The sequence below is a fragment of the Salvelinus namaycush genome, chromosome 4 (genome assembly GCF_016432855.1).
Source record: "Salvelinus namaycush isolate Seneca chromosome 4, SaNama_1.0, whole genome shotgun sequence".
Taxonomy (NCBI): Eukaryota; Metazoa; Chordata; class Actinopteri; order Salmoniformes; family Salmonidae; genus Salvelinus; species Salvelinus namaycush.
Window position 1 is genome coordinate 52,938,749 of NC_052310.1, and position 13,448 is coordinate 52,952,196.

Genomic DNA, 13,448 nt, shown 5'->3' on the forward strand with positions numbered 1-13,448 from the left:
CTATACATTCTTTTGCCTGGTACCAGATTACGAGTCCCTTGACACTTGTGGGGGTTTTAGAGCAAAACAGAGAACATCATCGTGTTCGTGGGAGTGTCATCTTTCCAGAAAAGGGTCATGTGTGTAGCCAAAATCGTTCTGATGCTATAGAAGTTTTCATGAGAATACCGGATTTTCGGGATGTCTCCTGGTCTGAAACACAGCTGTAGCTATGCGGAATGCGGATGCAGACAAAGGCCATGCAAAACAGAAATGATCTCAATCTTAAACAGACGGATTTTGATTGTGATTTAAATATATATACATATATTACTCCTGCTTATTACGAAGAAAAAATACATCTGTTTAACTTTGGTGTAAACTAAAGGTGTGTTTAGAATTATTTTTGTTGTATTAATGCTATTTAATCTCTCCTCAGACTAATATTATGTTTGTCCTGTGGGTACCTTTGCCACTGTTCCACCCCTTGTGTATTGCGCTGTCATGGTGTATTTGTATATATATATATGCCTTAAGCAGAGCATGGGGGGGGGGCTCAAGCGGGGAAATTAGTAAAACAAACACAAAAGTGTTGATTTAATGTTTTTTTTTATGCCCAGCTCATGACGCCCCTTGATGATGAGGCCTATAAGGCAGGCAATTGCATATTCTGTCTAATGCTAATTCCGCCAGTGTTCACAGGGAGGTTTGCTTCAAACATTGAGTTTGCTCTGGCTTTGTTTTTCCCATATTAGGATGCTTATCATCAGAATGGATAGTGTTCAATGCCACATCTGTGTAGGCTAACGTTCCATTGTAAGCCAATAAACTTCAGTACATGTTATGATGCAAATTCTTAAAGTAGGTAGGCAAAATTATTTAAATCCTGGATTTGTAAAAATCCCTGTTTCTGGTGGAATTTGGAACAGCCGGGTCCCCTGCTTATTTGCATGTGCGCCCCGCCGTCACCACCACCATACCGCTTTAGGAATGAATGCAGCCCCAGTTTGCAATTTTTTTGGACAAATGACTCGAGTCGACAACTGGAGCAAATCTGTTGGGTCAAAAGAATAACACCCACCAACTTTGTGGCGAAAATTGAGCGCGTTTGAATGTGATAGCATCCCACCACATTTCATGTAAGTAAATCGTTTTACTTATAACGAACTCTGAAACTGCACATGCCAAACGCTCTTAAGAGTCTAATTGGGGAGAGGATATGAGTAGAATCCGAATGATGTAGCCAAGCGTTTGTCAGAGAAACTTCTAATAATTTCGATGCACAGTTTTTGGGATTAAATTATTTTAACAAACAAATTTACCAAACACTGTGCATGTAAACTGTACGGAGTAGCCTAGATCACAAATAGCATATGTTTATAGCTGAAGTTCTAATGGTAACAATAATGCACTGCGCTACCTCGAAATGACATGCGAATGCACCGTTACCTTAGTAAGCATTAGTAAACCTATAATTGATCATTTCACATTTTGTGTGTGTGTATGTGTGTGAGAGAGAGAGAGAGACAGGACTAATGTTTGATTAGCTGTAGGATATTGTATTATTTTAAACAACTTTGCATAGAGGCCAGTAGGCTACACAACCCAATGACACATCCCCATACTGTGTGTGTTGTCTTTACAGGGGGAGCACGAGAGTTAACAAAATATCCCCTATAGAATACATGACATAGTAGCACGACCATATAATCAGTATTATGTCTCTACTGCCATTAATTCCAATTAGACTGGTGTGGATTTCTCCCTGGCCAACATGGCTGCTATTTCCACCCCATTCTGGAACTTTGAGGGTTTATGACATGGCCTCTCTAGTAATTTAATAGGATCTCCATGAGCATGACTGTAGACACTTCTTATTGACTCAAACCTCTCCCTCTTTTATAATGTGCTTCTCTCTGATAAGCATTTGCTCAAAGTAATTTGTAGTGAGATAGCATTCTCAGCTGTATGCTCTATCAACAGTCCTGAGGATCAGGATGCTGCCATTTCAAAATGTTCAGCTGCAACATCCTAAATAACATGAAGTACTTCACTGCCTTTAATTTAATGTAACTATATGTAATCTACGTAATCCCTGAAAGAAATTATTTATTATGAGAGGACCATAAACAATAGCTAGTAATGCTGCATACTCTAGTTATAAATTGCTGAGGTGTCGTCACTTTTGAGGACACAAGCTCAAGTACATAGTACAAATATTATATATTTTATGACGTCCAGGGCGTTTGGAAAGTATTCAGACCCCCTGACTTTTTCCACATTTTGTTACGTTACAGCCTTATTCTGAAATGGATTAAATAAATACAAATATTCAGCAATCTACACACAATACCCCATAATGACAAAGCAAATACAGTTTTTGTTGAAATTTTAGGAAATGTCTTCAAAATAATACACAGAAATGCCTTATTTACATAAGTAGTCAGACCCTTTGCTATGAGACTCCAAATTGAGCTCAGGTGCATCCTGTTTCCAGTGATCACCCTTGAGACTTTTCTACAACTTGATTGGAGTCCACCTGTGGTAAATTCAATTGATTGAACATGATTTGGAAAGGCACACACCTGTTTATATAAGGTTGCACAGTTGACAGTGCATGTCAGAGCAAATACCAAGCCATGAGGTTGAAGGAATTTTCCTTAGAGCTCCGAAACAGGATTGTGTCAAGTCACAGATCTGGGGAATGGTACCAAAATATTTCTGCAGCATTGAAGGTCCCCAAGAACATAATGGCTACAGGTTCACCTTCCAACAGGACAACAACCCTAAGCACACAGCCAGGATAACGCAGGAGTGGCTTCGGGACAAGTCTCTGAATGTCCTTGAGTGGCCGAGCCAAAGCCCGGACTTGAACCCGATTGAACATCTCTGGAGAGACCTGAAAATAGCTGTGCAGCGACACTCCCCATCCAACCTGACAGAGCTTGAGAGGATCTGCAGAGAAGAATGGGAGAAACTCAAATACAGGTGTGCCAAGCTTGTAGCGTCATACCCAAGAAGACTCAATGTTCTAATCACTGCCAAAGGTGCTTCAACAAAGTACTGAGTAAAGGGTCTGAATACTTATGTATATGTGATATACGTTTTCTATTTGTAATACACTTGCAAAAATGTCTAAAAAACTATTTTTACTTTGTCATTAAGGGGTATTGTATGTAGATTGATGAAGGAAAAAAACTATAACGACTAACGTAACTTAATGTGGAAAAAGTCAAGGGGTCTGAATACTTTCCGAAGGGACTGTATTTCCTATACAACAAAACTGTATGAATAAGGCTTAAAATGACTTATATGCTTTCTAAATATAGTATGATCAAATTATAAAACCACTAACTATAACATTTCACCTTCCTTATAACTGTAAAATACATCCCAGGTTCAAGTGGTTTTAGATTTGACATCCTACGTGACACATGCTCCAAAAATATACTGTAACAACTGTGTCCATGGGAACCAGGGCTATTACTCAATGCAAGCCATTTCGATCAACGGTGTCCACAGGTTGATTTATAAGCGAAAATGTCGGTCGGAACCGGTACAAGGACCACAGTACCCTAAACAGGGGACTTTACATCTAAGAGGTTTTAAGGTTGCTAGCTCTGTACCAATGGGAAGATAACTTTTCAGACCTCTCATGTGTAATAATATAATAACCTTGTTATTACATAATCATAACTCAGTTGTAATTCTAACATCATAGCATTACCATTTGATATTACATTACACAGTGTCATAACATACAACATTTACATTTAACCTTATTGTTTTGCGACCTCAGGTGGTTTTTACTCAATTAGATAATTGTGGCCAAAGGGCTATTACAGGGCCTAAAATGTCTGAGCTGCACTGCCAAAATCCCTGCCACAGACAGAATACTTATTGCTGGGAAAGATCACATGTTTTGGGTTTGAAACTCTGCAGGTATAAGGAGTTCCCAAAAAGCCAACAGACATCCCTGGAACTCATGGCACATCAGCATCAGGGCACATTAATCTAGAGTCCTACTAACTAACCCTTTTTATGTGCAGCACAGCACAGCAGTAGACTAATGGCAAGGGTCTTCACAGTCAACATTGTGCCGGCTCTCATCCCCAGAGTCCATCCCAAACCCCCACAGCTCACAAACAAACAATAATCCACCAGCTCTGATCTGAGTGCTTTGAGCCAAGAGCTCTTTATATAGAGGGCGTAACTTCCAAACAGAACAGCCAACAGGATATAACTTGCACAGTAATGTGATGCTGCACTAATGTTGGCTCATCGCTGTGTGGAGCTATCTGAGGTTTTTGGGGGGAGCGCTCCAAGAATCAGCAGACACTTTCTGATGGATCGAGGATATGAAAATAAGCTTGAGGTTGTTTTTCAGATAGAAAATGCACAGGATGCACTGGCTCAGCCTGGTATGCAGAGTATTACTATCTGATGTTTATTGTCTTTGTAGGCTAGATTTTGTGATATTTAGATATTGCAAAATTGTAACCAATTGCAGTTATTTGTCATATTCCTTGAAAACGGAAAGGCATAGAATTGACTGAAAACAATTGTTTCAATAAGCCCTCAGATGAGGGTAGGGGTGTCGTAGGTTTTAATTAAGTCTGATATTTTCAGGTTTGAATTACAGTCTTGACCTCTCGCCGGCCAGGTGCCTTTGGTATCAGCTTGTTATGGAGGCACATTCCATGGTCTAGCTGTGCAGTAGTCAGCTAAGGGACTACCCTACTGAGCAAGCTGCCAACTTCTGACTGCTTCACAAAATCATCCCTTTATTACAGCCATACTGCCAGGGAGGGTCTGCTAAGGTATTTGAGTGTTTGCCTAATTGTGGTTAAAACTCACTATCCTCTTACGTATGCTGCGGTGGACAGCCAAGATATTCACGGTTGAGTGACAATGTTCTTTCAAAATTCCTGAGTAATGGCATTTTTTTCACCCTGCGTCCCACCTGGCACTGCAGACCCTCTTACTCAGATAGTGGATGGAGAGCAGTCAGGAAATACAATGCATTTGGAAAGTATTCAGACCCATTGACTTTTCCACATTTTGTTTTACGTTACAGCCTTATTATAAAATGTATTATTGTTTTTCCCATCAATCTACACACAATACCCCATAATGACAAAGCAAAAGCGGGTTTGTAAAAATAAAAAATAAATCATATTTACATAAGTATTCAGACCCTTTACTCAGTACTTTGTTGAAGCACCTATGGCAGCAATTACAGCCTTGAGTGCTCTTGGGTATGACGCTACAAGCTTGGCACACCTGTATTTGGGGAGTTTATCCCATTCTTCTCTGCATATCCTCTCAAGCTCTGTCAGGTTAGATGGGGAGTGTCGCTGCACAGCTATTTTCAGGTCTCTCCAGAGATGTTCAATCGGGTTCAAGTCCGGGCTTTGGCTCGGCCACTCAAGGACATTCAGAGACTTGTCCCGAAGCCACTCCTGGGTTGTCTTGGCTGTGTGCTTAGGTCGTTGTCCTGTTGGAAGGTGAACCTGTAGCCATTGTGTTCTTGGGGGCCTTCAATGCTGCAGAATTTGTGTAAATGAATTACTTAATTAAAAAAAAAATCCATCTTAGAATAAGGCTGTAACGTAACAAAATGTGGAAAAAGTCAAGGGTTCTGAATATTTTCCGAATGTACTGTAAGCTAGTCGAATCCGAAAGCGTCTTAAGGTGGTGAAATAATTAACTAAGTATCCACCTCAATTCAACAAAAATAGGTGTAATGTACCATGTATGAGAACACATGAAAATGTCACTGCTGCTTGAATATTCATTTAGCTCAGTTACCTTAGCTTTCTTGGGAACAGGAACAATGGTAGCCCTCTTGAAGCATGTGGGGACAGCAGACTGGGATAAGGCTTGATTGAATATGTCTGTAAACACACCAGCCAGCTGGTCTGCGCATGCTCTGAGGATGCGGCCGGGGATGCCGTCTGGGCCTGCAGCCTTGCGAGGGTTAACACGTTTAAATGTTTTACTCACGTTGGCTACAGTGAAGGAGAGCCCGCAGGTTTTGGTAGCGGGCCGTGTCAGTGGCACTGTATTGTCCTCAAAGCGAGCAAAAAAGTTGTTTAGTCTGTCTGGGAGCAAGGCATCGTGATCCGCGACGGGGCTGGTTTTTCTTTTGTAGTCCGTGATTGACTGTTGACCCTGCCACATACCTCTCGTGTCTGAGCCGTTGAATTGCGACTCCACTTTGTCTCTGTACTGATGCTTAGCTTGTTTGATTGCCTTGCGGAGGGAATAGCTACACTGTTTGTATTCGGTCATGTTTCCAGTCACCTTGCCCGGATTAAAAGCAGTGGTTCGTGCGTTCAGTTTTGCGCGAATGCTGCCATTAATCCAGGGTTTCTGGGTGGGGAATGTTTTAATAGACGCTGTGGGTACAACATAATCAGCACTTGTTAATAAACTCGCACACCGGATCAGCGTATTCGTCAATGTTGTTGTTCGCCGCAATGCGGAACATATCCCAGTCCACGTGATCGAAGCAATCTTGAAGCGTGGAGTCCGATTGGTCTGACCAGCGTTGAACAGACCTGAGCGCAGGAGCTTCCTGTTTTAGTTTCTGACTATAGGCTGGGAGCAACAAAATGGAGTCGTGGTCAGCTTTTCCGAAGGGAGGGCGGGGGAGGGCCTTATATGCGTCGCGGAATTTAGAATAACAGTGGTCTAGGGTTTTGCCAGCCCTGGTTGCACAATCGATATGCTGATAGAATTTGGGGAGCCTTGTTTTCAGATTAGCCTTGTTAAAATCCCCGGCTACAATAAATGCAGCCTCAGGATATGTGGTTTCCAGTTTACATAGAGTCAAATGAAGTTCTTTCAGGGCCGTCGATGTGTCTGCTTACACGACTGTGATTATGATCGAAGAGAATTCTCTTGGTAGATAATGCGGTCGGCATTTGATTGTGAGGAATTCTAAGTCAGGTGAACAAAAGGACTTGAGTTCCTGTATGTTATTATGATCACACCACGTCTCGTTAATCATAAAGCATACACCCCCGCCCTTCTTCTTACCAGAGAGATGCTTGTTTCTGTCGGCGCGATGCGTGAAGAAACCAGGTGGCTGTACCGACTCAGATGGCATGTTTCGAGTGAGCCATGTTTCCGTGAAACAAAGAACGTTACAGTCTCGGATGTCTCTCTGGAATGCTACCCTTGCTCGGATTTCGTCTACCTTGTTGTCAAGAGACTGGACATTGGCGAGTAGTATGCTTGGGAGCGGTGCGCGATATGCCCGTCTACGGAGCCTGACCAGAAGACCGCTCCGTCTGCCCCTTCATCGGCGTCGTTGTTTTGGGTCGTCGGCTGGGATCCGATCCATTTTCCTGGGTGGTAGGACAAAGAGGATCCGCTTCGGGAAAGTCGTATTCCTGGTCATAATGTTGGTGAGTTGACGTTGCTCTTATATCCAATAGTTCCTCCCGACTATGTAATAAAACCTAAGATTACCTGGGGTATCAATGTAAGAAATAACACATACAAAAACGAAATACTGCATAGGAAGGTGTCATAAAGGTTTCCTAGGAACGCGAAGCGAGGCGGCCATCTCTGTCGGCACCTGAAGTTGATAGGCAGAGGGCATACCCTCTCATTCCCCCTCAATTCGAGTCCTGGTTTTAACTTAACAGCCCTTCATTGACACGGAGGTAGGCTATTTAAAGAGTGCATTATGGGTGGAGGAATTGGTCGACAAATCTATGGATATAGCAGCCTTTAGTCCAATTCTTGTAGACCTACCTAGGAAATTTATGTGGATATATTGAAGCAACATCTCAAGACATCCGTCAGGAAGTTATAGCTTGGTCGCAAATGGGTCTTCCAAATGAACAATGACAAAGAGCATACTTCCAAAGTTGTGGCAAAATGGCTTAAGGCCAACAGTCAAGGTATTGGAGTGGCCATTACAAAGCCCTGACCTCAATCCTATAGAAGATTTGTGGCAGAACTAAAAAAGGCTGTGCACAGCGGTTGCATTAAGGAGAAGTTTATCTAAAGTTCCATGTATAATAGTTGTATCTATTATCAATGTTTATAATGAGTATTTCTGTGAATTGATGTGGCTCTCTGCAAAATCACCGCATGTTTTGGAACTACTGAACATAACACGCCAATGTAAAATGAGATTTTTGGATATAAATATTCCCTTTATCGAACAAAACATACATGTATTGTGTAACATGAAGTTCTATGAGTGTCATCTGATGAAGATCATCAAAGGTTAGTGATTAATTTGATCTATATTTCTGCTATTTGTGACAACTCTCTTTGGCTGGAAAAATTGCTGTGTTTTTCTGTGACTTGGTGGTGACCTAACATAATCGTTTGGGGAGCTTTCGCTGTAAAGCCTTTTTGAAATCAGACACTGTGGCTGGATTAACGAAAATGTTATCTTTAAAATGGTGCCTAATACGTGTATGTTTGAGAAATTTGATTTATGAGAGTTCTGTTGATTGAATTTGGCGCCCTGCAATGTCATTGGCTGCTAGCAGAACCCCGTTCCCAGACAGGTTAACTAAGCCACACCCCGAATGAGGTCAGAGCGTGTCAGTGTGATGGAACCGCCCTTTGACAAGAGAGCTTAAAAGGACTCGCTAAGAATGAACATATTCAGACCACCAGACGTGAAGCTGTGGCTACACGTAGAAAATGTTGGAAACTCTGAAACTCAACACGAGGTGAAGAAAAACTCACGAGACCTGTGAAGGGATCTTGAACTTTGACTAAAGACACGAGGAGGGAAGGAAGAAAATCCCATCTAAGACAATCGCTGAGTATCTGTTCTATTTGAACACTCCACTACAAGACCAAAACTAAGAAGGACATTGTGACCTTACACCCATCGAGCCATTCCCCAAAGAGGTTTCAACAGAGAGACATCTAAGTAAATACATTGCATTTCTTACCCAAATGGGAGGTGGCTCATGTGCAAGATATATGGTTACTATGAGAGTATTTACCAAATGTACGATAAATGTCCCTTTCTCCCTATCTATTTTCCCCACCCCTTTTTTCATCTCTGTGTAATAAGCCATCATATCTTGTCAGTCCACTAGGGACTTTTGTCTCATGTAAGTGTGTAAGTGTATTCTGTGTTGTTAGTTAGTAAATAAATAATTAAATCAATGTGTAGAACTGAATAATCAGAAAAGGCTGGGGTTCTTGCGGATTCAAGTTGGCTGTGATGTTCAGAATGAGACTGATATGAGGTAATGATTAATATTTGACTGTTATCGATATATAAACACACACATACACATCTTTTAGAGTTGAATTCAGGAGATGGTAACTCTATAAACAACTTCTACCATGGTGCCCCAAATCCTAATGACTTAATTGTTACATGATTAATTTAAATTGGGTAAACAATTAAACATAGTTAGTTGATTCGATAAATAAATCAGATTAATGTTAGTAACGTCACGACAGTGATGAAAAGACAGGTGGAAGTGCAGCAGGTAAGGAGTGAGTGTAACATCTCGTATGCAGAAGCAGTGATGGTATTTAACGCAGAAACAAATCGGGGCACCTAGAAGAGCAGGTATTCCAGGACAGATTGAGATGCAGGTTGGGTGTGATGGAGGGAGCAGAATGGTGGAGAACACAAGACTGGTAGAAGACATGAGGAAGGTTGTTACATTTGTGACAGCAGAAATTGATTGCACAGAAAAATTAGAACCGAGGACTAAGAAGATAAAGACCATAGTGGAGCAGGCAGTGAGGTATCTTGGGCTCACAGGACTGACATAGAAAAATGTACAGGATGACCTCAATAAGACTGAGAATCAGTCCAGCCAGGAATCATGTATTGGTTCATTTGCATTTTTATGGTGTTAATCCTTCAATGGAATGCCAGAAGTTTGATGGCTAATGGGCAAAAGTTCAAACAGTTTCTTGAAGAGTTACCAGCCAAACCTGGTGTGATATGTCTCCAGGAGACATGGCTAAAACCTACTCTAGATTTTGTATTACAAGGTTATGTTGCAGTCCGTAGAGATAGGGTGGTAGGGGGAGGAGGAGGTGGTGCTACCTTTATAAAGTGGGGGATCCCATATAAGTGTGTGGGAGAGGGAGTTGAACAGGCGAATGTAGTGGTAGAGGTGTGGTTGTGAGGGGGAATATGGTAATAGTGAATTTTTACAACCCGTGTAAGAGAATGGAGTTGCTGGCCCTTGGGAATGTAGAAGGTCAAGATAGGAGACGGGTAATGTGGTGTGGGGATTTTAATCCTCATAGTACGCTCTGGGGAGGGTTATGGACTGATGTCAATGGAACTGTGTTGGAGGAACTACTGGATGAGAAAGGGCTTGTGAGTCTTAATGACGGCGGCGGGACCAGGGTTGACCCAGTAACTGGAAATGAATCTGCTCTGGATCTTATTTTGATCTCAAGATCTCAAGTGCAAGGCAGGTGATTCCTATGGGTACAGGGGGGAGAAAGAGTAATGCAGTCCTCTGGTGGAGTGGAGAGTAGCAGTGAAGAATAAGAACAGCACTTTCAGAATGTTGAAAAGGTCCCATAATTACCAGCACCTGATTTAGAATAAACAAGCACAAGCAGTAGTAAGGAGGATCACAAGGACAGCTGAGTATTGGAGCCGGTTCTGTGGAAACATAGGCAGGACCACTCCTGTGGGAGAGGTATGGGGGATGATTAAGAGGATGAGTGGGGTCAGAAGCGATTGGGATCTCCCTGTGCTGAAAAGTGGGGAAATTGTTGCAGTGAGAGATAGAGAAGGCAGAGATGTTAGCCCAGGCATTTGTGAAGGTGCACAGCTCAAATAATCTGACAGAAGAGGCAGCTTGGGAGAGAGAGGGTCAGAGGAGAACATCCGGGAGTCCTTGATCAGAGAGTGATGGTGGGGGATACATTGAGATAAAAAGAGCATTAGCTAAAGCTGGGGTAACATCTCCTGGGAAGGGTGAGATATAATACATCATGATGGCTCATCTCAGTGACACAGCAATGGGGAAAGTATTGGACCTTTACAATAAGGTGTGGCAGGAAGGGAAACTGCATGGAAGTTGGAAGCAGGTGGTAGGGGTGCCAATACGGAAACCTGGGAAAGACCCTACAAGTCCTTCAAGCTATAGGCCGATAGCGTTGACATCTCACGTATGTACATTTATGTAAAGAATGATAGTGTAAAGGCTGACTTACTTCTTGGAGAGCAGAGGACTAATGTCACCAGATCAAAGTAGGTTCAGGAAAGGCAGGGGAACGATGGATCCTGTACTGTGCCTTGAGTCAGTCATACAGAAGACACAGGCAAATAAGGAAGTGGTGGTAGCCATTTTCTTTGATGTAGATAAGGCTTATGATATGATGTGGAAGGAAGGCCTACTTATCAAGCTGGATAACATGGGGGTTGGAGGAAGGGTTTTTAACCAGATATATTATTTTATTTTTGGGCGATCAATACAAGTGAGGGTGGGGAGCTCTATCAGAAATCTATGAGGTGGATAATGGTAACCCCCAGGGAAGTGTCATTAGTCCTTAGTTGTTCTCCATTATGATTGATGATGTATTCTCTCAGGTGAGACCTGATATTGGGAGGTCATTGTTTGCGGATGATGGAGCGCTGTGGAAGAGAGGGAGAAATATTACCCATAGACCAGAAGAGTTGAAGTGATTAGTGAAGTAGAGCAGTGGTTCCTCAGGTGGGGCTTCAAGTTTTCAGTTTTCTAGAAGGAAGGTTGGGGAGGAAATATACTTGAAGTTGTATGGAAGGAATCTGGATATAGTGGGAGGGTTTAGGTTCCTGGGGGTCTGGTTTGACACTCGAATGACATGGGCGGAGCATATTAACAGAGTAGTTGTCAAAGGAAAGAAAATATTAAATGTGACGCGTTGCTTGTCAGGAAAGGAGTGGGGGGCAGACAGAATGGCATTGAAATGATATATATAGCACTGTTAAGGTCATCAATGGATTATGGAAGTATAGCATATGGATCAGCAGCTCAGACATCTTTAAAAAAGCTAGATGTTATCCAGGCCCAAGCCCTAAGAATATGTTGTGGAGCACTCAGGACCTCCCCGGTGGCAGCGATGCAGGTATAGTAGGGAGAGATGCCGTTAAGGTTAAGAAGACAACAGCTAGCCATTACATATTGGGTAAATCTACAAGGACATAAGGTTACACATCCTACAAAAAAGGTGCACCTAGAGTGCTGGGACCATAAACAAAATCTGAATAGAAGCTTTGGGTGGATAGGCAATTGCATGGCGAGAGAGATGGGGTTGTTTGGGAGGGAGTTTAGCCCCTCTGTAGTTCTTCCTGCTATCCCACATTGGTTTCTACCTCAACCAGTGATATATCTAGGGTTGCTTGAGAGGGTAAGAGATGTTGAGGAAGGAGTAGATTCAGTTGTAAGTGAACATTTAAGAACACAATACTATGCTTTCTTTAATATATTAACAGATGGATCTAAGGACCCTAAAACAGGGAGGACAGGAGCAGCATTTAGTGTTCCTGAGTTTAAGGTGGCTGTGACAAAAAGAGCAACGGATCATTTGCCTATTTACAGAATGGAGTTGTTGGCCATACTATTGGCTGCAGAGTGGGTGGAGGAGGTGGGGCCAGACAGGGTAGTCATCTGCTCCGACTCCTGTGCAGCACTGATGAGCTTAAATTCATATGTGTCTCAGAGCAATACAGTAGGGATGTATTGTATGAGGTTTTGCAGTGTTTGTATAGGGTGAAACAGATGGGGGTATTTGTGATATTCCTCTGGGTACCAGTTCATGTGACAGTAGAGGGGAATGAGGAAGTGGATATTATTGCCAAGCAGGCTCTTAAACATCCTAATGTTGAGATGGCATTGTCAATCAGTAAAGTAGAAGCCAAGGGATTAATAAAAACAGTGTTTAAAAATAAGTGGCAAGTGTTATGGAACAGGGAGAGTAAAAGAAGACACTTGTATAAAATCCAGGAAAGGGTGGGGGCAGGGAGGTCCTCAGGCCGAGAGAGAAGTGAGGAATGTGTAGTCACAAGGCTGAGACTGGGACACACAAGGCTAAATAGTACATTGAAAATGGTGGGGAAACATTTGACTGGGAGGTGTGATCATTGTCAGGAGGAGATGGAGACATTGGAACATGTTCTATTTCAGTGGCAGAAATATGTGAGAGAAAGGCAGCTCACTACCCCCACCTTTTCCTGGATCTTATACAAGTGTCTTCTTTTACTCTCCCTGTTCCACAACACTTGCCACTTATTTTTAACCACTGTTCTTTGTTATTAGATTTGAGGAGTAATGGGGTTGAAGAGCCAGGATTAAGTGAACTGCTGGGGAAATCTTCATGGGATGTAGTATTTAAAAATGTATTTAGTTTCCTTAGGGAGACGAGATTATTGGGTTGGATTTATACCTTCACTGTCTACCTCCAGTCCAGTTAGTGGCAGTAATGCAAGCCGTGCTAATGGGTTTGTAGCACTGTGC

At 42.3% G+C, this 13,448-nt stretch overlaps 1 protein-coding gene across 2 annotated transcripts in view; it reads left to right on the forward strand.

Moving 5' to 3' along the window:
- The first annotated feature begins 649 nt into the window (after window positions 1-649).
- LOC120046610 (equilibrative nucleoside transporter 1-like) overlaps window positions 650-13,448 on the forward strand; it is a 56,806-nt gene continuing 44,007 nt past the window's right edge. For both annotated transcript variants that reach the window (XM_038991984.1, XM_038991981.1), the window contains exon 1: window positions 650-1,118. The gene's annotated coding sequence lies outside the window, so the exon portion shown is untranslated. The remainder of the gene's footprint in view (window positions 1,119-13,448) is intronic.